The sequence below is a fragment of the Rhincodon typus genome, chromosome 17, assembly GCF_021869965.1.
Source record: "Rhincodon typus isolate 14 chromosome 17, sRhiTyp1.1, whole genome shotgun sequence".
Classification (NCBI taxonomy): Eukaryota; Metazoa; Chordata; class Chondrichthyes; order Orectolobiformes; family Rhincodontidae; genus Rhincodon; species Rhincodon typus.
In genome coordinates this window covers 4,317,959-4,342,490 of record NC_063348.1, presented here as the reverse complement: position 1 = coordinate 4,342,490, position 24,532 = coordinate 4,317,959, and the positions used below count along the sequence as shown (strand labels likewise).

Here is a 24,532-nt window from a genome sequence, read left to right as displayed (position 1 = left end):
CCCTTTGTGACTATCTTTATTGAATAAGATACAAGAAATTTTAGAGAGGAGGAATTGAACAAAATGAATGTTCATGAAAACACAGTATTGGATAAATTACTGAAAGTTGACAGATTTCTAGGATCCATTGATCTATATCCCACAGTGTTTAAAGTAGGGACTCAAGACATAGATTATTTCAAAAGTCTACAGATGTTGGAACAGTGCCTACAGTGGGTTGCAAATGCAACCCCAGTATTTAAGAATGAAGGGACCGAAAAAATGCAAAACTACAGATCTGTTAGCCTGATAACAGTTGCAGGGAAAATGCTAGAATTTACTACAAATGATGTAAAGCTAGTCACTCAGAAAATGATGATCAGTTTCAGCATATATCACATGGATGTATGAAAGCAAATCACATCTTACAATCCTGTTGGCATTTTATTGAGGGTGGTATTAATAGAGTAGATAAAGGTGTACAAGTGGGTGTTGTGTATTTGGATTTTCAGTGGCTGTTAATAAGATCCCATACAAGGGATTAATAAACAAAACAGCAGTACATAGGATCGGGGTAACATACTGGCATAGACTGAGGATTGGTTAATGGAAAGAAAACAGAGCAGAAATAAATGGGTCATTCTCAGGTTGGCAATGTGTGATGAGTAGGGTGTTTCAAGGGTCTGTGCTTAGAACCCAGCTGTTCACAATCTGTATCACTGATCTGAATGTGGACACCAAATGTAATATTGAAAAGTTTGCAGACAACATAATGATGTAGGAATGAGTTATGAGGATGATACAATGAGGCTTGAAGGGAATTTGGACAGGCTTTGTTCATTGTTCTGTTGCTTCTCCTTCGTTCTCTTATTCATTTAGCTTGAATATGCCATCTGATGTAGATCAGTTAGAAGCAATATCATCTGTACAAGTTCTTTTGATTATGAATTTATTATTTTTCTGTTCAGGCACAATGGGAATCTGTCTGTTAACCTGCTGCACTCCTGGATCTGAGCCAACCTTCTGTTTGGAAGCAGATGAACTGGAACTTGGAGTGAGTAAGAAGCTGTTCAAAGCACAAAACATACAAAGCAGTGTCGTCAGTGTAGGCAATAGAACAGTTACACAGTACACGTTGCTAGTATGGATATAGAAAAATATTATTCCTACGAGGCTACTTTGAGAATTCAACTTCTGATGATAAGGAAAAAGGCAAGTCGTAAAATCAGACCTGATCTTTAGTAAATGTTTTATAAACTGAACTACATACCGTAGTTGATGAACTTGTGCTGATCTGTATCTGGTCGAATCAAACATTTCCAATTGCTTTATCAATGATCTTCTTTTTGTCAGGGAAGAGGCTGTTTGCTCATGAGCTTGCAGTATTAAGGGTCACAAATATGGCATCAGTCTTGGGTGATTCAGTAGTGGTATCAAAAAGTACATCCTCACACAAATCCTGCTGGAAATCTGGACCTTTCTTCCTAAAAATGTTGAGTCTAATCTAATTAAAAATTTCAACAATGAGATTTTTTTAAGTGAATATAATAAGGGAAATGAAACAACATTTTTAATTTACTTGAAAAACTTAAAGAACTTGGTCTGACTTTATCGCATCAAAGTAGTCTTATGCTGAACACTGCTGCCAAACCATTCCCATAAGAGTCTAAGGCTCAAAACCCCTAAATCCATACAAACTGCCCTTACAAGGCAAAACAAGAAAGGACATTCATTTGCAATCAGTCTAACACACTTACGCACTTCAAATACAATCCAATTCCAGTGAGAGAGGGGACAACATGTGGCCTCCCTTGTCTAGATTGAAAGACCTGAAAACAACTGTCTCATCTCCAGTTCTGCACGGTACCACAGGCAAGCAGGCCGAGTAGCTGGCAAGCACACAGGAAAGCTACATGTAGAGGAACTGGAGACTGAAAGTGATCATATACTTGCCATAGAGGAAGTACATAGAAGGTTCATCAGGCTAAGCATGCATGGATTTAGAAGATGAAAGCAATCTCATTGAAACATATTAAGTTCTAAAAGCGCTTGATTCATTAAATATAGGAAGAATCTTCCCTGGCTGGTTGTCCTGAAAGCAAGGCAAGAAGTCTCAGAATAAGGTGGAAAAATTTAGGACTGAGAAGAGGAAGAATTTCTTCCGCCCTGTGTGGCCTAATGAAGGGAGACATCGTCTGGTATGGAAATGCAAGACACTGAATGCCCCTTCCTTGGAACTGAAAGCAGACAAACCTCCTGGATCAGGTAAAGGTTGCTCACATTGTTTATGTAGTTTGTCTGTGGTGCAGTAGAGCGTTATATAACTGTACCATACATATGATAGTATAAGCGACCACAAAAATTCTAATTAAGAAAAAGAGTGAGATGATGGCTAGAATGACAGAAAGATACAATCAATAATTCAAAGAATGCCTAGAGAAGATAGTATTGTGATCTTGGTTGAGATCAGTAACTTTATCTTGGCAATAGAAGAAATCCACAATCTCACTTATTTACTGAAAGAATGAAGCCACTAGAGCCCATGGTCTAACCCAAAGGCTTTCAACTGTCAAACAAGGCAAACGTTAAATTCTATCGTGCTTAACCAACTATACTGTAAGTGCCAGAATCAACTAAAGTTAGCATGAATCAAGAAATCAAAATGCAGTTGATTACAAACCTCATATTGTCAATTAAATGGCCGATACAACTAAGACAGATTTTAGGAATTGGTTGGCTATCACTCAGCACAAACGTCATAAATCTCAGTCACTAAGTCCTTCAAAACTCTGTCTTCCTTGCAAAGAAGTTCAGCTCCTCTTCCAGGATTTACTCTGATCTCCAGTGTTCAACCCATCTAAATTTCATGGATACAGTCCTCACCAAAAGGGACATACATCTGCAGAACCTCCTCAATTCTACTTCTGGCAGTTTGGATAGCCTAAATCCACCAATGTTATCTTCAAGAACAGCTGCAGAAATTGTATATTTGCTTATTCTCTGCTTCTAGACTGAAGCTGTGTCTTATTCAGGCTCCCTGCCCTACACCATTGGGATCATCATCTATGATCAATTTCCCATTCTAATTGCCTCAAAAAGTTACAAACTTTGAAACCACAGATTCCGTGACAAGAGGAAGTGACAGCTGGTGACAGTGAGGGAGAAAGGGTAATTCATAAATATGAATTCATTGCGTTCCATGTTCTATTTAAGTTCAGTAACATTTGAATGTTTTGCAACTTACTGTATCAAATAATGAACATGTTCAAATGTCAGCAGTGCATACTTAGCTTTTATTGATACGTTTGAACTTTATTTTCTTTGTATTAATGATAAACTTATTAAACAGGGTTATAATTTGCTTCACAATGTTTTACGAAATGATTGATTCATTGCAGCAGAAAGTGAATTTTTATTTTGGAAGTATTGGGTTGGCCTAATGGCTGCACTCTCAGCTTTGAGTTGGAAGACTATGGGCTTGATCATATAAGCTATGCCAAACTTACATCATTACTGAAGTAATGCTGCACTGCTGATTTTCTCTTTTGGATAAGTGCTGGGGAAGGGACTTGGAGAACTTTGACCCGATGACAGTGAAGGAATAGCAATATAGTTGCAAGTCAAGTGTTGCATTGTTTGGAGGGGATCTTGCAGATGGTGGTGTTGCCATGCATCTGCTGCCCTTTCCAGGTGGCAGAGGACACAGATTTGTCAAAGAAGTCTTGATAAGTTATTGCAATGCACCTCGTAGGTGGTGGACACTGCTGCATATTTGTGCACATTGTATGTGCTAGGTATGACTAAAACTCCTGTTTGTCCATTTACTCCAGCATCATCCAGAAGCTGTGCTGCAGCAATTCACAAAAGCTCCCTCAAATCACAGCAGTGAGTTAGGAGAATTGGTGGAGCAGTGAAGAAATTGCCAAGGAGAGAATGATTTCAGATCCAGGCTAGGAGTCTTTCATTTACCTGGAAGGATTCAGGAGAGGCAGTAATGGCAGTGGACTTGAGAGAAACCCACTGAAGAAAGAATAAACCAAGACCCCAGGCCCAGGGGCCTTCACTAATCTGCAGGAAATTGAGGGAGGCAACAGCAGTGGAAGGAAAGTAGAAAGGACAGCATAAGTGAAGACCCAGCTCAGGTGCCATGACTCACCTGGAGGGAGTTGGGAGAGGGAGTTGCAGTGGCAGATCTGCAGAGAAACTTCCAAGGAATGTACCTTCCTGCAGGAGTTGGTGTGTGCTGACTGAGTTTGAAAATAAAATAAAAATCAAATAGAGAGCTCAGGTGAAAATCATAAGTTGATTAACTAATGAATAACTGCTGCTATAGAGTGTCTAAATAACTTGTTTAGTACACAGCTATTTGGATGTCTAGAAATTAGAAAAATCGTGAACTTATAACCCTTAAGCAATTACTTTTTAATTAATTAAGAGATGCAAACAAGGACTGTAAGAAGCTACAAAAACAGAAGTTGCTGGAAAAGCTCAGTTGGTCTGGCAGCATCAGTGAAGAAAAATCAGACTTAACATTTCAGGTCCGGTGACCCTTCCTCAGAACTGATGGTAGCTAGGAAAATGTTGATTCGAATGCAGAAGATAGGGTGGAGGAGATGGTAAGGAGTAAACGATAGAGCCCAAAGAGAGAGAGAAGAAGAGTGGAACAGACAAAGGAATTGATAATGATTTGACTACAAGGGTGAATAGCTGTTAATGGAAGCTGTTAGTGGCTAACAACAGGTAGTGTGTAATGGCAGGCTATGTGATAACATGGCCTGGTGTCTGGTAAGGGGGCTAGGACATGAGAGAATTCATGCCCTAAAATTATTGAACTTGATATTGAGTCGAGAGGGCTGTAGGGTCCCCAAGCGGAAAATGAGGTGTTTTCTTCCAGCTTGCGCTGAGCTTCACTGGAACACTGCAGCAAAGCTGAGAAAGAGATGTTGGCCAGGTATCGGGGTGGTGTGTTAAAGTGGCAGGGAACTGGAAGCTCAGGGTCTTTTCTGCGGGCAGAACATAAATGCTCTGTGAAGTGGTCACCCAGTCTAGGCTTTGTTTCCCCAATGTAGAAGAGACCACACTGTGAGCAGTGAATGCAGTAGAGTAATTGTGAGAAGTACAGGTAAAGTGCTGCATCACCTGGAAGGTATGTTTGGGTCCTTGCATATTGGGACGGAGGATGTAAATGAGCAGGTGTTACACTTTCGGTGATTGCAGGGGGAGGTACTGTGAGACTGTGGAGGGACGTTGGGAGTGAAGGAAGAATGGATCAGAGTGTCCCAGAGGGAACGGTCCCTGCAGAAGGTGGACAAGGGAGGGGAGGGAATATGTGTCTGGTGGTGGCATCTCACTGGAGATGGTAGAAATAGCGGCTGATGATCTTCTGGATGTGGATGCTGGTCGGCTTTAGCTACCATCCCACATCCTATTAGAAAATAACTACAATAAAGATGGTAGAGCAGATGAAGTATTGCAGCTGCAATATGAGAAAGATTCTGGACAAGTGTGATGCACAGCAACCAATCAGCAGTAAGTGTCTGTGACAAAGAGCTTCAGCTCAGATTCAATGAGCTGCACTCCAAATTACAGACACTGTAATGTATCAGGGCAGGAGTAAGTTACCTGGACACTGCGACAGAAGTCATCATACACCTTAGGGTAGGATATTCTACTGGATAAATTGTCAGGGACTGGGAACTGTGACAACAGATGAAGTATGGAATTTGAGAAGCCAGAAGTGCAGGAGCCTCTGAGCCTAAAGTTGTCCAACAGTTTTGAGGTTCTTGCAGCTTTTATGGATGAGTGCAGGCACTACAGGCTAGATGAGCAAACAAGCTGTGGCTTTGCAATATAGGAAGCCATTCAAATGGAGGGAGTAACTACAAGATTGGAAATAAAGAACATTACAGTCAGAGTAACAGACATATCCAAGGGCAGGAGTTGGGGAGGCTGTATTTTTATAGCCTGTTCAGGGCTTGCAGGGTCAGGGCTGGAGAGGAACTTGGGAGGGGGAAGATCCAGTTAATGTGATACAGGCAGGCACCAATAGTTAAGAATAGGAAAGAAAGTTTACTAAGGGAGAATGAGCAGCTAGTGACTAAATTTTTAAAAATCTCTGAATTATTACCTGAGCCATAGGAAATTGGTATAGGGTAAGTAAGATGAGGGAGCTGAATACATGTCTCAAATATTTGTATGGTAGTAATTGATTTCTATTCATAACCACTGGCAGCAGTCCTGTGAAAAATGTGTGTAATATCATTCGGTTGCACCTACATCAGACTTAAGTCACATGGGTTCCATGCTGAGTTTGTCAGTTGGATACAAAATTGGCTTGGTCATGGAAGGCAGGGGGGTAGTTGTGGCAGGATGTTTTTCTGACTGGAGGTATGTCACCAGTGTTGTTTCTAATGTATATAAGTGATTTGGATGAAAATTTAGGTGTTATGATTAGTAATTTTGCAGATGACACAAAAATTGGCGGAGTTGTGATAGTGAGGAGGGTTGTCAAAGTATACAGCAAGATACAGATCAAATGGAAATTTGGGCAGAACAATGGCAGATGAAGTTTAATCCAGACAAGTGTGAGGTGATGCATTTTTGGAGGTCAAATTCAAGAGGAATGTATGCACTACATGGCACGACCCATAGGAACATTGATGTACAGAGAGATCTTGGGGTCTAAGTCCATAACTCCCCAAAAGTGGCAACACAAGTGAATAAGGTGGTGATGAAGGCATTTGGGATGCTTACCTTCATTGGTTGGGGCATTGAGTGTGGTCATGTTGCAGTTGTACAAAATTTTAGTTAGGTCACATTTGCAGTATTATGTGCAGTTCTGGTCACCACACTACAGGAAGGATGTGGAGGCTTTGCAGAGGGTGCAGAAGAGGATATTGCCTGGACTGGAACATTGTACCCATAAGGAGAAGTTTTTGCTCAAGTGTTGGAAGCTGAGGGGTGATCTGGTAGAAGTATGTAAAATTATGAGAGACATGGGTGGGGTGGATAGTTAGAGTCTTTTACCCAGGGTGAAATATCAAATACTAAAGGGCATAGGTTTAAAGTGAGAGGGGTCCAGTTTAAAGGAGACATGCGAGACAAGACTTTTTACGCAGAGGTAGGTGCCTAGAACACGCTGCCAGCACAGGTGGTAGAAGCAGATATGTAAGCAACATTTAAAAGGCATTTAGACAGACACATGAACAGGCAGAAATCGAGGAAGAGGGACCATGGGCACGCCGAGGGGATTAGCTTAATTAGCATCATGGTTGGCACAGACATGGTGGGGCCAAAGGGCTTGTTCCAAACTGCTGTGAGTTTCTTTGTTCTGAAGGTCAGCAGACCACAATTTTAATCACTGTTATGACTCAATCAGGATGAATGGACTGATTCCTTTCTTTAACCCACCCATCTACTGGCCACAACAAAGTTTGAACTTAGGGAGATGCTAAACGTACATTGGCTAATTAATAGTTACGTTCAGAAAAAATAGAGTAATTCATAGATCGTCTAAACGCTGGAGCTGAAGTCACTTTTTTTACAAGCTATTAGCATTGGAGTTTCTTCCTGGATCAGTTATAGCTTGTTAAATACCCTTTTGCTGAAGACAGTGGTGTAGATCCAGGCTCCATCTTTAGGGACCTTCCACTTATGGCAACGAGGCCCTCCTGCGGATTTTCAAGTCATACACTTTGATGAGAGCAGATTCAAAGACAGAGAAGGCATAGACTTTTGCATAGACCATGGCAAGTTCTGTCAAGCATTTTTGTTCAAAATAATAATTTTTCAAGCACAGCCTGGGGCATGGAACTCTCTCTAAACATGTCTTCATCCAAAGCTCTTGTTCTTTTCAAATACAGTGTTGTTGCTGTTTTAGACAGCGCCCTTTCCTATGAAAAGTGTTCTGTCCAAGAATTTAAGAAATATACAACCAACTGCTGATAGTACAAGTTAATATTTTGGATAACACATCATCTTAATAACACAATATTTAAACATTTCTGTGCTTAATCAATGCTCTCTTTGAATTTGTTTTCGTTGCTAATGGATCCTCAGTGTGCTGTCCAGGTGACTTCATTTCTGTAGTCATGCAAGCATGAAATGTATCATTGAACAAAGCCTGGATGGTTATCTTACTAGCTACTGTTCAGCAAGTACATTGATTATTATACTCTAAACCCATGATCTAAATCTCCTACTCTTTTTTTCCTTTTGCTGGGTACAGTTCTATATGAAAACCAAAAGAACTGCAGATGCTGTAAATCAGGAACAAAAACAGAAGTTGCTGGGAAAGCTCAGCAGGTCTGGCAGCATCTGTGAAGAAAAAAATCAGAATCTGTTTTGAGGAAGAGTCACCGGACCCAAAACATCTGATTTTTTTCTTTGCAGATGCTGCCAGACCTACTGAGCTTTTCTAGCAACTTCTGTTTTTGTACAGTTCTGTATGAATTGGTTGAGCCATGGTACTTCATTCAGCAACCTTTGTGCATATGAGAATCCAGATAGTAAGTGCCTTGTAGATTCTATCCTCAGCTGACATTCAAACATACACACACTTTTGACGAGGACTCGTTAGAAAGCAAGCAAAGCAGAAATATTAAGATTATTCCTTTGTCTGGACAGTTACAATGATGCCATTAGAGTTCCGCTTATTCAGGAAAATATGTGAATGGCAGTTCTAGTCTTCATCTGTTTCAGTACATTACGTATTGCTTATACCAAATTACTAATCAAGGCTGTTTAATAGGTTTATTCAATACAACTGTGATAATTTCCTATGCATTTTACTTAGCACTCTCTAATATTAAAATACAATATACAGTTTCTTGCACAGTCTCTTAGGGTAGAATTTCTTCATTTTTCTAAGTGGGGAGACTCTCTTAAATGGCTAGTAACAGTCACCCCCACTGACAAGGCAATTCACTAGATTATCCACCACTCAGCTCATTATCAGCTGACAAGCAACTGAGGGAGCATATCTCACCCTATCATAAAGCTCGACAGTGAAAACTCAGGTCACCAGAAACTGCAAGTCTCCAGCCATTTAGAACTAGCAGTTTCTGGGTTCTGTATACTGCTGTTTAATGTCTTCACCTCAGGGGACCCAAGGGCAAGAAGTGGGTCGTGGAGAAATGTTTTGGGGGAGTCAGAGGAAAGGGCAGGGTGATGGTTTCCAGAGCACACTCCCCTGTTCTTCCACCATCTGTCTCTCCAACTGCCCCCTAATTGGAGCAATTTGAGGCACTCCCAAAACTCAGCATGCAGGTCACCGTGGTTGATGGCCTTAGATTGCCATTAATTGACCACTTCAGGCCCTTAATTGCTGGTGAGTCGAGACCTTCTCGCCCAGCGCTTTTTTGCTGAAGCAGCAAGAAGTTTATCTTTGGGGCTAATTCACCTCATTTCTTCTTCCCACCACTTCCAAGGAGAGAAAGTCATTCCTATTTTCTAACTCTTCTCCAAATCCAGTCTATTGGAGTGAGAAAATTATGTTCCTGGCTATGTTGATTATTTGTACAGGAAGATTAGTGAGCTGTGGAATATGTTTAATGCATTAAAAATACTGCAAGATCTTACAATTTCTGTAGTTCAATTCCCAAGAAGAAATTCCAGCAGGCAAGGTTTAACATGCAAGTGTAAAATAAACAATTTTATCATTTATACACCTTCCAAGGCTTGATGCACTGTCAATACACATTAGAGGGAAAATAGGAATTCTGACTCAGGTCAGAAGATTTGAGCCTATTGTCTCAGAAGTAATGAGAATGTTAAAGTGTATCTAATCCTGCAATTACGGGTGTAACATATATATGTTTTACATTAAAGACTCACAATCTACTTTTAAAAGTTCCTGACATCTGAGAATCTTTTTCACTCAGCCATGAAGAACTTCTTGACATCTCATGCAGTTCCTGGCTCTGGTCATCAGCTCCTTTTATACTTAAGTTATTAACATGAGACTATATGGAGGAGGGGGGGTAGTGGTCATCAGGAGTGGTAAGTGATCTTCTAAAAGGTCATCTTGTTGTTCTGAATTCTACAATGTTGATTGATTGACAGTGATGGTACAAGTTAGCATGACATATGAACTGCAGAACAACTTGAAGGTGATGGTACTCCTCTTCGTTTGCGGTCCATGAATTCTTAAACACTGGGGGAATGGGCAATACCCAGCTCCTCATATTTTTTGACAAAAGAACACACATTCATAATTTTCCAGTCGTGTCAACCCATGGCATGAGTTATGGAGAAAAATTCAAATGAGATGTTAAAGCAACGCTCAATGTGCTTACACAGGTAAATGGGCAAGACTTCATGGCACTACTTCAAGAAGATCAGCGAGTTTACCTAGTGTCACAGCCAAAATCTGCCTTCCAATCCTTCAACACCAGAACTGATTGACTATTTATTAATTACATTGCTGTTTGTAGGTCCTACTTGCCTTTGTCTGCATAACTTCACTTTGAAGTAGAGTGTGTTGATATGTTTCTGAACAAAAGTGTAAAACATCTACATGAATGCTATTTTTGTTTTGTACCTACTAGTTCTTTAATTCAATTTCCAAACACACACATACAAAGATTTACTGCAAACATAGCTGTGCATGATGGCAATTAAGAAGGGGCACAATAACCATCAACACAATGCTGTGACATCATATTGTGCTACGGTGCAAAACTAAGCTATATGAAACATAATAATCTCCATATGCTAAATCTGTTTCTTATCCATTTGGATGAAAAATTAGTCTGACCAGGGCTGCTCCTGTGCTTTTTCTTATAGCTCAGATAGCTAGACCATTTTCAAATCCTTAGGAACAGCCCACCTGCTGGAAAATCTTAAAGGAAAATTGATACAGGATTTGGCCTTTGTACTTTTTTCAATATGTAGAAAGATGGAATCTTATAGGGGCCTGAACGACATGGAGAGAGGGCGCTGTAAGGACAGGTAGTTAATAAGTCATGATTAGTAAGATATGGTGAGTAATCTCAATAGGCCTTATGGCAAGAAACCCTGCGTTAAACAGAAGGAAACTGACATTTTGCCAAGACAACGTAAGATTCAGCCCATGCTCTTTTGAGGATTTTTTTTGAATTACATAAAGATCAGTATTGCAGGAGCCCTATGGTTATATATCGCTGCAATCTCAGCAGATTTCAGCTCCAGATAATGGAGTGGACATTCCTTTTCAGTCCTGTTTGAAATAGCATTTGACACAGTCTTCTCAGCAACACTACCTTGACCCATTGCCTAACAGTAACAATGTTATTAAACTATCTTATTAAACCTTCAGTTTCATTAATCATGCTGGTTCTCTGACTCTTTTCTCTGTCCCCTCACAATTCTAGGTGACACTATTTTTTCTTTCCCCTCAGTTTAAACTGGTGCTACTCAAGTTGTTACTCTTCTCCAACTCTACCTCCAAACTCAACTGAGTATTCTTTTCTTGTCACTTCAGTTAATTATAGAATTCGATTCCTTCTCTTTCATCTAGAGTACTCCTTATGACTTTGCTGCCTTCTTCGTCTGCATTGATTCTTTTTTAATGCTCTGCTTTGTGTTACTGCTTCAAGTGATTGACCCTCTGTACTCTTTGGGTGGGAGTTCTTAATATTACAGGAATAGTAGTTTTGGAACGTGAGTGCCAAAGACAAGGAGTGAAGTGCGTCATCAGCCAGATGTGCCAAGTAAGTGATCCATCTTGGCTTCCCTCAGAGATCTCCATCGTCATAGAAATCAGTCTTTATTTCACTCCAGGTGAGCTCAAGCTGAGAGCAATGGTTACAGCAAAGTCTATAGACTCTGACAACATCCTGGCTACAGTGATGAAGACTTGTGCTCCAGAACTAACTATGCCTCTAACCAAGATGTTCCAGAACAGCTACAACACTGGAATCCAGTCAACAAAGTGGAGGACTTTGCAGTTATGCGCTGTCCACCAAAATCAGGACATATATAATCCATCTAATGACAATTCCTTCAGCAGCAACACTGTTGTCTAAGGCACTATTATGTGGCACTTACTTACAGTCTAGTCTCTGATGCTTGGTTTGGTTTCTGCCACAACCTGCATGATCCAGATCATCATGAAGACTTGATTGAAACAGGGACAAAGAGCTGAATTCCAGAGGTGAAATGAGAGTAATTGCCTTGAAATCCATGCAGCATCCAACAAAATGTGGAATCAAAGTTCCCTAGACAATTGAAATCAGTAGGAATCGGGAGAAAATTCACCACCAGTTGGCATCACACTTCAGACAAAAGAAGATGGTTTTTCTTATGAATTCTTTGAAAAGGAAAGGCCATCTCAAGTTGAACTACCAGAAGTCATCATGATAATCTTCTGTAATGTGCAGTTAAAGGTGATGGCTAGAACTGCAGTCTGAACAAAATTGATGAAACAAATTTTGCATTCAACTGTATTCACTAATTGATTTAGCTTTCTTTAATTCACCAACATTACTTTGCAAGCCACATCTAACTGTGCACCCCATAGCTGTTCATTACCACCATCCTACAATCACTGGCATTGTTTAATACACACGATACCTATCCTTATTCTTTACTGTACACTTAAACTCACTATTACCTACAGTGCACCATGCTTGCACTGTTGCCTGCTATACCTCCAACATTACTAATACCTAAGAAGCAACATAGACCTGCTGCCCCTTGATTTCAATCTACACGCAGATTCACTCTGCAATACATATCAATTACACCCACTGATCCTCCCAGCCCCCACAACCCATTCAACCTCAGTATGTGACTGATAAGTAGTCTGTGCATCCCACTGAATAATAATCACTGTGCACTCATTGATATCCACTGTGCATCCCATAAATAAAAACACATCTACTGTAATCCCTTGCACCCATCGAACTTTTGACGCATCTTAACCCATTATTAGAAACTATATAATGTATGGTCCAAGATCCCTAATGAGTGTATCCACCACTTCATATCAGCTAGTGCCCTCCACTCATCCTGCAAGTTGATAACCAAATTCAGAGAGATCTATTTGTAATCTGATCTGGCTTTAATTCTTTCTGAACATTTGTATATTTGGTTGTGAACCTGTGGGATAACTGCACCAACACTGACCAGTTTTCATTCGCATGCTACTCCAACTTTAAACATAGACACACACAAGGATGAATCTAAATGCTAGTTGTACGAAAGCTGATGCAGAAAGTAAGAGGCAAAGGCTAAAAGGAGGTGGACGTCCAGGCTAATATTGATTAAAATATCAAAACAAAAATGGTTGCAGGGTTTTTGCAATCAGTGGTCAACTTCCTTTTCAGCAATGTAAACATCACATTCGATAAAGATCAACTTGGTCAAAGTCTAACATTTTCCATTGATTTGCAGCGATTCCTATTTATAATATAGGGCCATATTGCGAATAGCAGTAAAGTTGGCAATAGGAGGAAATTTATCGAAGCCAAGTTCAGACATATGAGTGTGAAAATGAATAATTGCATGAATCTTTAAAAGTTCTAAGGATCTAGTCCCTGCAACTAATCCATTGGAGAAATGCTGTGCTATGGGATTTTTTTTCCTGCTCTTGACATTATCACAATTAGTTCAACTTATTAAGAACAAAGAACGGTACAGTACAGGAACAGGGCCTTCAGCCCACCAAGACTGCACCAACGCATGACCTGTTTCTAATCTATAACATTTTGCTTCTACACAGATTATATCCCTATATTCTCTGACTGTTCATATATCTGTCAAGCTGCCTTTTAAATGTTGCTATTGTATTCGCCTCCACCATCTCCTCTAGTAGCGCATTCCTGATACTTAGCACCCTCTTGTAAAAAAACTTGCCTCACATCTCCTTTAAACTTACCCCATTTACCTTAAACCTATGTCCCCTGAGGAAGACAGTTCTATTGTTGGAGGTCAGTCATCTCAGCTCCAGGGCATCTCTGCTGGAATTTCTCAGGGTATTGTCCTAGGCCCAAACATGTTCAGCTGCTTCGTCAATGAACTTTCCTCCATCATAAAAATCAGAAGTGGGGTTGTTCACTGAAAGCTGCACAATGTTCAGCACCATTCGTGGTTGCTCGGATAATGAAGAAGTCCATATTCAAATGGACTTAGAACTGGATCATAGGTTTGGACTGACAAGTGGCAAGTAGCATTCACACCACATAAATGCCAGGCAACAATGACAGACAATCTAACAACTGCCGCTTAACATTCAATGGTATTACCATCACTGAATTCCCCCACTGTCAATATCCTGGGGGTTACCATTGACCAGAAACTCAACAGGACTCACCACGAAAATACAGTGACTACAAGAGCAAGTCAGAGGCTGGGAATACTGCAACAAGTAACTCACCTCCTTATTCCCTAAAGCCTGTCCATCATCTACAAGCACAAGTCAGGAGTGTGACGGAATACTCCCCACATGCCTAGCTGAGCGCAGCCCCAACAACACTCAAGAAGCTGGACACCATCCAGGAAAAAGTGGCAGCTTGTTTGACATCACATTCACAAACATCCACTTGCTCCACCACCGACGCTCAGTAGCAGCAGTATGTACTATCTACAAGATGCACTGCAGAAATTCACCAAAGATCCTCAGACAGCACCTTCCAAACCCATGACCATTCCCATCTAGAAGGACAAGGGCAGCAGATATATGGGAACACCACTACCTCCAATTTCCCCTCCAAGCCACTCACCATCCTGACTTGGAAATATATTGCTGTTGCTTCACTGTCACTGGGTCAAAATCCTGGAATTCCCTCCCTAATGGCATTGTGGGTCAACCCGACAGCAGGTGGACTGCAGCAGTTCAAGAAGGCAGCTCACCACCACCTTCTCAAGGGGAACTAGGGATGGGCGATAAATGCTGGCTAGCCAGCGACGACCACATCCCACAAGATGAACAAATTTAAAAAAAAACAGACTGAGTCTTTTCTCCATCCAATTTGATTCTAAACATAAATTTTAACAAATTAATTGTTGTGTAAACAATGAAAGGAGTCAATTCAGTCCATTTACATAGACAGTTTCACCCAGATGGATTAAGAAAGACCAGCACTCCAAAACAATTTGCAGGAGCATTGTGCTAGGATCAGAACGTCATTAGGCAGCCTGAAATAGTTATGCCATTTTAATAAATCATGCCTCATCTGTATTTCAGTTCAGTTACTTGCTGAACAAAAGTTTATTTCAGACTTGAACTTTTCAATTGACCCAGAATCCACAGCTGTTTGGCAGATCACACTACCAAGTGTGGGAAAATCGCAGTTTAATTACTGAATGGATTTCATTAGATCTAATGGATTGTTCTAGATTTACCCACCAACAGTACAGTAAAACTGTGATAGGTCAAATCACATAGAAATTGTCCACAAATTTGCGGATTCAAGGTAACTGAAGAGGCCTTTAAATAATCCGACCTCTCCTACAAATGTGCTCTATGCATTAAAAAAAACTTTCATGGTAAAGGTGTGCAAAATGTCTTTATTTTCCAATTTGTTTTCTGCCTAGTGTGTTGTATTCAGATAAATACAATACAATCTGCCATGATTTTTTTTATTCATTTGGGATGTGGACATCGCTGGCTGGCTAAGATTTATTAGCCATCCCTAGTTACCCTTGAGAAGGTAGTGGTGATCTGCTTTCTTGAACTTTTGCAGTCCATATGCTGTAGGTTGACCCACAATGCCCTTAGGGAGGAAATCCAGGATTTTGACTTAGTGGCGGTGAAGGAATGATGATATATTTCCAAGTCAGGACGGTGAGTGGCTAGGAGGGGAACTTGCAGGCGGTGGTATTCCCATGTATCTGCTGCCCTTGTTGTTCTAGATGAAAGTGGTTGTGAGTTTGGAAGGATCCTTCTAAAGGTCTTTTGTGAATTTCTGCAATGTGTCTAGTAGATAGTACACACTGCTGTTACTGAGCATTGTGGGTGGAGGGAGTGGATGTCTGTGGATGTGGTGCCAACCAGGTGGATGCTTTATCCTGGATGGTGTCAAGCTTCTTGCTGGAATGGCACCCATTTGGGCAAGTGGGGAGAATTCCATCACACTCCTGACTTGTGCCTTGTAGATGGTGGTCATGCTCTGAGGAGCTGATCGGGTGCTAAAGGACATAGCTGCTAGACTGGGTCTGCATCAGATAGTGAGGGGACCAACAAGAGGGAAAAGCATTCTTGAATCAGATGAATTATTCGCCGCAGTATTGCTAGCCTCTGGCCTTCTCTTGCAGCCACTGTGTTTATGTGGGGACTCCAGTTGAGTTTCTGATCAATGATAACTCCCAGGAGATTGAATGTCAAGGGGCGATGATTAGATTGTCTCTTATTGGTGATGGCCATAGCTTGGCATTTGTGTGGTGTGAACGTTACTAGCCACTTATTAGCCCAAGCCTGGATATTGTCTGGATCTTGTTGAATTTGGACACGGACTGCTTCAGGGCCTGAGGAGTTGCGAATGATGCTGAACATTGTGCAACCATCTGGGAACATCCCCACTTCTGACCTTATGATGGAGGAAAGTCATTGATGAAGCAGCTGAAGATGATCGGACCTAGGACACTACCCAGAGGAACTCCTGCAGAGGTGTCCTGGAGCTGAGATGGCTGATCGCTAACAACCACAACCATCTTCCTATGTGTCAGGTCTGACTCCAACCACCAGACAGTTTGCCCCCTGACACCAACTGATTCCAGTTTTACTAGGGCTTCTTGATGTCAAGGGCTGTCACTCTCACCTTACCTCTGGAATTCAGCTCTTTTGTCTATGTTAGAACCAAAGCTGTAATGAGATCAGGAGCTGAGTGGTCCTGGTGGAACCCAAACTGGGTGTCAGGTTATCAGGTTATTACTGAGCTGGAACTGCTTCATAGTACTGTTGACAACACCTTCCATCACTTTACTGATGATCAAGAGTAGACTGATGGGGCGAAAATTTGCTGGGTAGGATTTGTCCTGCTTTTCATGTACAGGACATACTTGGGCAATATTCCACATTTTCGGGTCGATGCCAGCGTTGTACATGTGCTGGAACAGCTTGGCTAGGGGAGTGGCAAGTTCTGGAGCACAAGTCTTCAATACTAATGCCAGAATGTTGTCAGGGCCCGTAGCCTTTGCAGTATCCAGTGCCTCCAACCATTTCTTGATATCACATGGAGTGAATTGAATTGGCTGAAGTCTGGTAAAAGTAATGTTAGGGACCACTGGAGGAGGCTGAGATAGATCATCCACCTGGCACTTTTGGCTGGATTGCCGCAAAAGCTTCAGCCTTATCTTTTGCACTGATGTGCTGGGCTCTTCCACCATTAAGGATGGGAATATTTGTGGATCCTCCTCCTCCAGTAAGTCGGTTAATCGTCCACCACCATTCGTGATTAGATGTAGCAGGACTGCAGAGTTTAGTTATGATCCATTGGTTGTGTGATCACTTAACTCTGTCTATCACTTGCTGCTTTTGCTGTTTGGCATGCAAGTAGTCCTGTTTGGTGGCTTCACAAGGTTGACACCTCATCTTCAAGAATGACTGGCACTAATCTTGGCATGCCCTCCTGCACTCTCCATTGAAATAGCATTGATCCCCTGGCTTAATGGCAGTGGTTGAGGGGGGGAAATGCCAGGCTATGAGATTGCAGATTGTGCTGAAGTACAGTTCTGCTGCTCTTGATGGCCCACAATACTTCATGGATGCTCAGTCTTGAGTTGCTGGATTTGTTCAAAGTTTATCCCATTTAGCACAATGATAGCGCCACACCATACGATGGAGGTTATTCTCAATGTGAAGGCGGCACTACGTCTCCACAAGGTCTGTGTGGTGGTCGCTCTTACCAATATGGTCATGGACAGATGCACCTGCAGCTGGCATATTAATAAGGATGAGGTCAAGTGTGCTTTTCCCTCTTGTTGGTTCCCTCACTACCTGATGCAGATTCAGGCTAGCAGCTATGTCCTTTAGCACCCGACCAGCTCAATTAGTAGTACTGCTGCCGATCCACTGTTGGTGGTGGACACTGAAATCCCCCACCAAGAGTACATTTGTGTCCATGCCATCCTCAGTGCTTTCTCTAAGTGTTATTCATCATGGAGGAGTAATGAGTCATCAGCTGAGGGAGGATAGTACATTTCAGCAGTTCATTTCCTTGCCCATATTTAACCTGAATCCATGAGACCTCATGGGGTCCGGAGTCAATGTTGAAGACTCCCGGAGCAACTCCCTCCCGACTGTATACCACTGTGCCTGCTGGGTCTGTCCTGCTGGTGAGACAGTGACGGTGGTGTCAGGAGTATTCTCTGTAAGGTATGATTCCATGAGTATGACAATGTCAGGCTGTCACTTTATGAGGCTGTGAGGCAGCTCTCGCAATTTTTGCACTAGCCCCCAAATGTTTCTGCCATCATCTTTTCCAGTGCATAGGTTGATGCCAGGTGATCCATCTGGTTTATGAATGGATGTGAAAGAAAAAAGTGATGAAGATATGTAAGATATGATTGTTATTTGCGCACTTAGGTTCTAAATTAAAGAAAAATTAGATTACAGTCCAGTTCTTTGAATGTCCCTTTTTTTTGTGAAGGGTGGAAATCATTTTGAACAGTGAGTTCAAAACAGCATTTACAAAAAGTTTTGTGATTTTAGCTAGATGACTAGCATTTGACACCTGGGGAAATAACTGCTAAGGTGTTTCCTGACTTAAGTTGTAAGCGAAGTGGACAGAAGGCCCAAAACAAGTTCATGGAGGGGAAGTAACATAATAGCAGAGTTGCTTTTCTTAGCTGTCTTCAAGCACTCATGTTGGAGACAAATGTTCCCTTTAAGCTGTACAGCTTAGGAGAAATTAGCTGGAGAAAAGTTCTGAGAAGAAAACTCCAGAAGATGAAGGTTATGGAGGTGTCAGAGAGGACATCAGCCTCCAGGGTGCTGAAGACATGACTTTAGGAAGCCCATTATAAGTAAGAAGTGAACTAAACAGTTTGTTATAAATGTGTTGGAGAGAGATATTATCTAAAGAAAATAGCATTGAGTAAATGCACAGAATTTTTCGAAAGGAAACTGATTATAACCATTTCAGCAGACCAAGCACTTTAGTGTTGAGATAAAGGTAACTCTTGATGGCGGTCAGTGTGCCTGTAAGATTATTGCTGAGATAATAGGGATGCATCCTTCATTCTGATGTGTCAGAAGTCACTGACGTAGCATGCTGGAAATCGATCCTGCGTATTGCCTCTATGTCGTAAAAGTTAAAGTTTAAAATAAGTACACAAACTTCATCAAGTTACTTGATTTTCAGCCTGAGATTTATAGAAAGCATGAACCATGATTCTGTACTCAACGAGAATTACTATTTATTACAAGTAATTAGAATCTAGCTGTAGGTAAACAGTTATAACATTAATAACTAACATTTTTATCTCCTTAAAAAAAACACTTGGATGAAGGTGAAAACTGCAAAGAAGTTCAGTAGTCTTTGTTCACAAGGTCTGTTGAGTTGATTCTTGCTGATCAGGTTACCCCATGGCTTCTCTTTTCTGAATGCTTCCACAAGTTTGCAGGAGGAACAAGGTGGCTAGTTCACATATAAAATGACTTTGACTCATCAATAAAAAGTCACAGCTTACAGAAACTGTTGAAGGAAAGGCAAACTGGTTTTCTTCAGGTTTAGAAGTCGGTTTTGACGGCAGGAAATAGAGGGACAGCTCCTGAGATGGTGGACATCTGATCACTTCTCTGTACCTTGTTTCTAACCCCAAGTTCAGTTACCTGATAACCAATCACACGGTTGCTGGCAGGCAAAATGGCCTTTGTCATCTGTAACTAGTCACTAGTCTATAGATGAATCAACTTCATGTTGCCAACCAAAGCTCTATTTGAATACAAGCCCTGGGCTCCAGTTCATCTGCAACCTAAATTTCAATCATTGGCAGCATTTGTGAGGAGAAAGCAGAATTAATGTTTCAGGTCTGGTGGCACCTCATCCGAACTCGATACAGTTCTCATGAACAATCACCTGACTTGAATCGTTAATACTGCTTTCTCCCCAGTTGTTGCCAGACGTGCTGAGTTTTACCAGCAATTTCTGTTTTTGTTTCAGATTTCCAGCATCCAGTTCTTTGTTTTATTTCAGATATGAACTAGAATGATTGGAGGAAGGAGTGTTTATTAAAGAGTAGTAAACTGAATGGGGTACAGTGTAATATGCTATGTATTTACTAATAATGTGGATTTGGACTTGAATTACTATGGATATCTGGAAGTTTTTTTGAACAGGTCAATGAAAAGACAGTGGAACAATGCATTTTTTTGGTAGTCTCATTTCTTGTGCTAACTGCTTGTATATTGGAGACCACATGCAGGGTTTGTGACTGTTAAGTTCCAGTTTCCGTTTTGGATATTGTTTGTGGTAGTTGAAGAGAAGCCTGTTGAAGGAAAGGAACTTGACAGGTCAATTCTCCTGGGTCTGGGAAAAGAATCCTTTTTGTGGCCCCGTATGGTATCTGGAGCCCTGGACTAGCTGCTTTTGCAAGAGAACCCTCTGAAAGGGATCAACAATATTTCCTGAATGACTGCATTTGCAAAGATTCCCAGAGACAACAGGATGTGTCAGCAATATCCACATTTGTATGCTAGATCATTAGACCAGCAGCCATTTGAACATGTCAAACTTTTATCCTTTTTTGCCTTGAATACTTATTAGCCAAAATTATTTATTCTTGAAAACTGAATCTGTACAGAGAATGTTTTATATTGCTCTTATCAAACCTGTGTGAATTTATATTTTGGGATATGTAGAGGGGTAAACATTTATATTTTTGTGATATTAACTGAATGTATTAGCCAATTTTGCATTTACTTTGATAAGTTTTATTTTATAATAAATCAATTATAATTTTGTTAAAGGAGTCTGATTGATAGATCTTTTTGTCTAATGTGGAGAAAGTGTATGATTGGCTATATCTGGAACTGAATAAAACAATTAAAGTCATAAAAAAGTACAGTGGATGCTAGAAATCTGCAACAAAGACAAAATACTGGAGAAACACAGCAGGTCTGGTAAAATCTGTGGAAAGAGAAACAATGTTAATGTTATTAGCATTTTCTGTGTAAATGTATGTTGTAATGGTGGAGTAGTGAGACTAGAGAAAGACAGTGTAATCCTTGCAACTCTGTTATAGCAGACAGTTAATTGAGTTGGAAGAGTGGTGTTCGAGTAAGTATTTTTTTGAACTGGGTACTGAAAAAATGGATGTAGAATAAAAATTGCCAAGTCAATTTTTGGGATAGCGATGATCTGTTTGGTTTGGTAAAAATCCAAAAGGCACTTTTTGTATAACCCAATATGCATTCTCAATATCGGGGCAAATCTTCAAAGGAGTGGCAATGACAGCTACTTTTTCACATAGCCTGCCAAGAGTTCCACGTTTCTGGCCCAAACTTCCCATTTGGGCCTCTTCAGAAACTTGGAACTGATCAGGAAACCTTCTAGTGAAGTCCAGGAGGCCAAACCAAATCCTTTTTAAGCAGTTATTCCAGGGTTTAAATGCCACAAAAGTACTTTGACAAGCCACAGAGAGAGGTGCTTAAGAAGGTAGAGTTGGGTGGGTGATGGGGGAGGATGGCAGATGGAGTAAGGAGGGCAGTTAAATGGGCGAAGAGGTCGGATGGCAGATAAATTGTGAGAGCAGATAGCCTGCAGTTATTTGGATGGGGGTTAAGGTGGGTCAGGTATCAGAGAGTTGTGTGTCAGGTGGGCGTTTAGCTATTAAGGAGGAGTGTATGGTTGGTGGGGTCAGGTATTCCGGGAGTCTGCAGACCAATTAGAGCAGGTTTTGGTCCCTCAAACTTTTCCTGGCTAACTATAAGGTAACTATAACCCTTTTAAGTCTCTGACTTTAACTCAGAGTTGGGAAGATTAAACTTTCCAGGCAATTACGGCAGTGCCTCAGGACTTCCAAGGTTCCTATATATTGATAGTTTCTGGCAAACAAGTGGAAGACCATGAGTCCATGATTTTGAAGCTTATAAGGAACTATGTATATTTTTTCGCCAACACAAGGGTAAGAATATTAAGACAATAAGATATAGGAGCAGAATTAGCCCATTTGGCCCATTGAATCTACTCTGTCATTTGGTCATAACTGATACATTTCTAAACCCCATTCTCCTGCCTTCTCCCTGTAACTTTTGATCCACTTACTAATCAACAACCTGTCTCTATCTTAAACACACTCAATGATTTGGCCTTTACAGCTTTCTGTGGCAATGAGTTCCACAGATTCACTATCCTCCGGTTGAAGACATTCCTCCTCATCTCAGTTCTAAAGGGTTATCCTCTCAATCTGACACAGTGACCTTGAATCCTAGTCTCTCCTCCCAGTGGAAGCAGCTTCTCCATGTCCACTCTAACCAGGCATCTCAGTATTGGCCACTTTTGGAATACTGCATTCAATTCTGGTCTCCCTGCTATAGGAAAGATGTTGTTAAACTTCAAAGGGCACAGAAAAAAATTATAAGGATGTTGCCAGGTTTGTAGGGTTTGCATTATAGGGAGAGGCTGAATAGCCAGAGGCTACTGTCCCTGGAGTATTGGTGCCGAAGAGATGACCTTAATAAAGGTTTATAAAATCACGAGGGGCATAGATAGGATGAATAGCCAAGGTCTTCTGGGGTGGGAGAACTCAAAACTAGGCAGCATAGGTTTAAGTTGAAAGGGAAAGATTTAAAAGGTACCTAAGGGGCAACTTTTTCATGTAGAAGGTGGTGTATGTATGGAATGCGCTGCTAGAGGAAGTGGCAAAGGCTGGTACAATGACAATATTTAAAAGGCACAGGTATGTGAATAGGAAGGGTTTAGATTTATCTTTTGTCACATGTACTAAGTATAGGAATACATAAGTACAGCTAAAAGTGCACAAAGTTGCCATTCAATGGCGCCCACTTGGTTACAAAGTCCAGAATTAAAAGATTTTAACAGAGCCAAAAGGTAAGCAAGGAAAAAAGAAAAGTCCAGATCTGAGCCCCAAGTCCTATCTCCACAGTGATGCTGCTCCAATCACTAGGACACCCAGGAGGCAGCTACTGCCATGCGAAAGGCCCACTCTCGCCACCGACTGCTGCTGCCTCACAATTCGCTCTCACCGCCACTACCTCACCGCTGAACCGGCCCACTCTTGATCCGCCATGGTCGCTTTGGCTCACGCTCGATCTGCCATTGCTGCAGGACACGGCCTGTGCATTCAGCTCCCGCCATGCGGGTGCCTGCTCGTGACCCAGCTCCTACTTGACTCCTTAGGTAGTTAGTTAAAAGGTCGGGGGGTGGGAGGGGAATAGAATTACTGCAGAGAGGAGAGAGAAGAAAAGGAAAAGGAACTGGCAAGCAGAGTGGAGCTGCAAAGTACCCTGTCACCATCATGTCATGTAGGTCAGATGGGTCCAATATTGGCAAATGGAACTAGATTAATTTAGGATATCAGGCCGGCATGGGCTGGTTGGACCGAAGGGTCTGTCTCTGTGCTGTATTCTGCAAGTTTCAATGAGATCCCTCATTGCGGGTCGGGTCAGGAACTAACAGGGAACGGGTAGTTTGTAGAGACAAATAGTTACCCAAGAGTCAAGAGTAGATTATCCCCAATTTCATTGGAACCCTCCGAATTCATGACTCGAAACGGAGACGTTCCAGGCCTACCGTTCACAGTGTCGGCTGCAATGGGGATTCCCGCGTGGTCCCAACGAACAGGACTCCCGCCTCCGCCGGAATAACGTCCGTCACGCCTATCAGCATAACGGCGACGTACTTCTGTCACCGCTTGGGTACAAAGACTGTAATAAATATTTTGCACTGGTCTATAAGTGCCGGCAGGTCTGGGTTGATTGTTTCCCCTCCCCCCGGAGGGTCAGTTTTGTTTGAGCGGGGAGGTCAAGGTGCAGACGGCGCGCTCACGCTCGCGCCGCGGGGCTGTTTCAAAACTGCTGCAGCATTCCAGCACCAACCGTCACCCGCCCGGAGACAGAGAGAGGCACCCTTCCCTTCCCCTCTCCCACACACACCCTTACCAAGGGAGAGGTAGAGAGACAGGAACACACTCCTCACCACCCACCCCCTGGGGCTCTTCCCGTCCACCACCTTACCTCGCTGTCCTCTCCGGGTCAAAGGGCAGCAACGCTCGGATCGCCCGCTGTCTTGGCTTCGGACGTTTTCAACGCCCGGCCTGAAGGATGCACGTAAGCGGCGGGCTGGAGGGTTCGGTGGGGATGAGGCGTTTGGGCTTGAATTGAATCCAAGCTTCGCGGGTGGGCGGAGGAGGGGGTCGCGGTAAGAGGATACCAAACGAGCGGGAATAACATTGTTCCCTCCCCCCATACCGTCAAACTGACCCGCTGCGGATGCCAGCCGGGGCACCTGGGGCGAGGGGCCCGGTGGTTGTCGCCATGGGCCAGGCGATAGGAGAGAGCAACTTTCGGGCCCCCCCACTCACCCCAGAGGGGAATGCCTGTTCTTTCCATTCTGGCAGTTAGACACCCCATTGTTCTGCCAGTCTCACATTCCGAACACTTAATCCGCAA

The 24,532-nt window shown here is 42.0% G+C and overlaps 1 long non-coding RNA gene across 1 annotated transcript; it reads right to left on the bottom strand.

The window, feature by feature from the left end:
* Positions 1–442: 442 nt before the first annotated feature.
* Positions 443–23,886, bottom strand: LOC125485262. Its single transcript, XR_007263996.1, has 3 exons — positions 23,655–23,886; positions 1,250–1,483; positions 443–1,045 (listed from the first exon to the last, which is right to left on the bottom strand). It is a non-coding gene; the product is annotated as an uncharacterized LOC125485262 (long non-coding RNA).
* Between the last annotated feature and the right edge of the window lie 646 nt (positions 23,887–24,532).